This window comes from Bison bison, unplaced genomic scaffold (assembly GCF_000754665.1).
Source record: "Bison bison bison isolate TAMUID 2011002044 unplaced genomic scaffold, Bison_UMD1.0 scf7180017864079, whole genome shotgun sequence".
In the NCBI taxonomy this organism is placed as follows: domain Eukaryota; kingdom Metazoa; phylum Chordata; class Mammalia; order Artiodactyla; family Bovidae; genus Bison; species Bison bison.
Window position 1 is genome coordinate 1598843 of NW_011494651.1, and position 3760 is coordinate 1602602.

A 3760-nucleotide genomic window follows, 5' to 3' on the forward strand; every position below is an offset into this window, starting at 1 on the left:
GGTGAAGACCTCGGTGCGCTCGCTGCACGTGTTGCACTTGACGAAGCAGCACCAGTGGAACTTGCAGTTGCACTGCCAGACCTTGGTGTACTGGTGGGTGTTGTAGCCCCGGCCGCAGCACATGGTGTCGCAGCCGTCTGCGCCGGGCGACGTGCGGTTACACAGGCGGCCCTGCGTGCCCACGCTGCCCGTGGCCGCGTCCTCCTCGCAGTAGTTGGGGGACTTCTCGATGTACACCAGGTCCGTCTCCATGGGCTTCTGGTAGCTGCGCAGCTGCTTGATGCGCAGGAAGGTGGGCTGGCGCAGGCGGCTGGCGCGCACCACCTCCACCTGCACGGCCACGTTGTACTTCTCCTTCAGCAGGTGGCCCACCTCGCGGAACTTGGGCAGCGTGGTCCAGCACGTCCTGGTGGTGCAGGAGCCCGACACGCCGTGGCACTTGCACTCCAGCTTCATGCGCTCCTCCAGGACCTGCGGGCCACAGGGCAGGCTCAGTATGGGCTGGGGAGGAGTGGCGGAGGGGAGGCAGGTGGTGGGGGGCCTGCCACCTCGCCTCCATCTGACCCAGATCTGGCTACCCACTTCCCACTGTGTGACCACACATCAGTGTTTCCTCCTCTCTGAGCCTCAGTCTCCTCATCCATGAAATGGGGCTACTGACCACAAGGTCCCTAACTGCATGAGACCCTATGAGGGTCCCCATGAGAATATTCAGAACTCGGCAGAGCAAGGCACGTGCTCATCAAATGTGTTCCTCGAGATTCTTACAACCCTTCAGGGAGCTGCAAGTCAACGCACTGATGAGGAAACAGGCTGAGTGGATGGGGCAGGCGTGGGACTCACTGTAACAGGTGAAGAAGCTGGTGCATGCACCCTCCAGGTGGGGTAGCAGGTCCAGCAAGAGCAGGTGCTCAGTAAATGTGGACCCCCCCCTCTGGTCTGTCCTGCTCCCCACCCTTGTGCCTGGTGTAGGCTTTGGCATGCAGTCAGCACTTAATAAGTGGCTGTTCAATGGAAGCCTGGCACGCACATGGAGCTCTGTACACCTTTGCTGAAGGACGGAGTGGGGGCAGGCGGCGGGTGAGCGCATGGATCAGTGAGGCCCAGGCGTGCCGTCTGCTGGGAAGCCGCCCTCCGACCAGTGTTGTTCTTTCTCCCCAGCTCCCCGAGGGCCCGTGATGGGTGCAGCCGTGTGTTTTCCTTGGGCCTCCCTCCTTGGCCCCGGAAGGCTGATTCCCAGAGCCAGCCCTGACCCCGGGCACTCATTTACTCAGATCGAAAAGGCCCTGCCAGCCGGGCCTGATTAAAGATGGGGAATCATTAGCTGCCGCCCCACGGCTACACAAGGGCCATTTGTCAGCTGTCTTAGTTCCCGCTGGCCTCATTGCGACAGCCTAGCCCTGCGTGGTCTTGGCCACCCTCTGCCTCCTGGTCCAGAACCCCAGCCCTGACCCTCAGTGAATGAATGAATGAATGAACAAATGAAAGAAACAGAGAGAGAAACATCCCATGGTATTGGGGACTGCCCAATCCCTTTCCTGCCTGCCCTGATCGCACGGGGCCCTGGACCAAGGCGAGGAAGCCCGGGACGCCCAGGAAACTGAGACAAAGCAGCAAAGCGCAGGGGCCTGTGGGGGGGGGGTCTGGCGTGGGGCTTCCTGGGGGAGTGGTCCCTTGGCTAGGCGTTGCCGGAGGAGCAGAAGCTCCTCAGACAAAGAGGAGCGGCACTCCAGGAGGGGTGCATCGCGAGAAGGTCTGGAGAGCCGCCACCATCACCACGAAGGGAAGATTCGACCCAAAGGAGCACAACGCGCGGCTATCGGCCTGAAGTTTAGGGGGCGAGAGTCTCCTCTCCTGTGCGGATGATGTCCTGGCGGATGATGTCCCGGCGGATGATGTCCTGGCCGAGGTGGGGAGGGACCCCATGTTCGGAGGAGGGAGAGGGGGCCCAGGGGAATATTCAGAACTGGAATGGCAGCGCTTGATGACTGCCGTGGGGCGTTTGGGTCAAAGGCACTGGCCAGAAGTCTGGTCTGGGGGTCTGGGTGAAGGTGCGACCTCTTCAGAAAAAATGTATCTAGGCCTCTCGTCTGCCTCCCACCCCTCTCCTCACTCTTGTCCACCCCAGTCCGACCTCTCCTCCCCCTCCTCCCACCCCACCCCACGATCATCTTTGCTTGGACCATTGTAAGCTAAGTTGCTTTAGTCATGTCTGACTCTTTGTGACCCCATGGGCTGTAGCCCGCCGGGTTCCTCTGTCCATGAGATTCTCCAGGAAGAATCCCGGAGTGGGTTCCCATGCCCTCCTCTGCTTGGCAGGACATTGCCAGTAATGCCTAATGTGGCTCCCGACACTCCTCCAGGGGACCTTCCCTCTCCCCGAAAGCCCCTCACTCTACTAATCTGCCCTTCAGAGCTTGGAAGCTTCCTTGGCCTGGTCACGCTGCCTGCCATGGATGCCCCAGGCCAGGAGCTGACCGGATGCGTAGCCCTCTCAGAGCCCCAGCCTGGGGGGCAGCTGGCCCTACCCCATGCTGCTGGCCCAGGAGGTGCTTCCTCAGATGGGCGGTGACGGCCAGAGCCCTGGCAGAGTGTCCAGGCCAGCCTCTGTGCAGGCCGGGTGGTCCACCGGCGTGCCCACGCTGGCCCGCTGAACAGCTGCCCCCCGCCTCGCTCTGCCGCCTGCCCTGAACCCCTTCCCTCCACAGTCAGCTCCTCTGTGGCCAGTGACAGTCCGCAGATGAAGTTGACTGGACCGCTGTGTGCAGAGCAAAGGGCTGAAGCCTTGCTTGGCTGGGTCCCCGGGGCTCACTCTCCCGGGAAGTGATCACAGGATTCAAGAATGTGCTGTTTCCGGCTTCAGTGCCCTCATGATAAGAGAGAGAGAGATGGTGGCGCCAGCCCCCACTGCCTCAGGAGACCACCTAGGAGAGTGGAGAGCGACCCACCCTGCCCAGAGGAGCTGCTGGCTGAGCCCCGGGCCTCACTCCTGCCCTAGGGAGCTCCAGAAAAGGGCAGACAGGGGTTCTTCCCAGAATAGGGGCTGGCCTACACTCTGGGGAGGGTGCTCAGTCAGGGGGAGTCCCCGGTTGGTGGACCAAAACCCTGAGGAGCTCAGAGTTGAGCAGGTCTGCACGCTCAGCTTGTCTGCTCCTGGCCCACGAGGGATTCAGTGGGCCATGTGCCAGTCTGGGGTGGGCTGAAGAGTGTCCTCCCAAATGTGTCTACTCAGCCCCTCAGAATATGCCCTTCTTTGGAGATCGGAAGTTTGCAGATGTAAGTAAGGTAAGACTCGTGATGAGATGGTCCTGGTTTGGGGGGGGGCCTGAGTCCAGGGACCTGTGTCCTTGTAAGAGACAGACGAGGAGGGAACACAGACACAGAGCAGGGCCGTGTGAAGGCAGAAGCCGAGACTGGGTGATGCGGCCACAAGCCAGGGAGCACCCGCGCCCCTGGAGCTGGGAGAGGCCGGAAGGACCCTGCCCTGGAGCCTCGGGAGGGAGCTCGGGCCTACGGACACCTTGACTTTCGGCCTCTGGCTCTGTGCAAGAACAAATTCCTCTTGCTCGAAGCCACTTCGCTGTAGGACTTCGGTGTAGCAGCAACAGCCTCCTCTCCTCCTGACTTGCTGAACTCCGTGCAAGGCCCGGGGGCTGGGGGTCGGGCCTGGCTGCTCCACGAGTGGGCCGGGGTGCCCAGCACTGAAGTGACCCGTGAAGGTCTGGACTCAGCTCTCCAGGAAACCTCAGAAGCCATACTC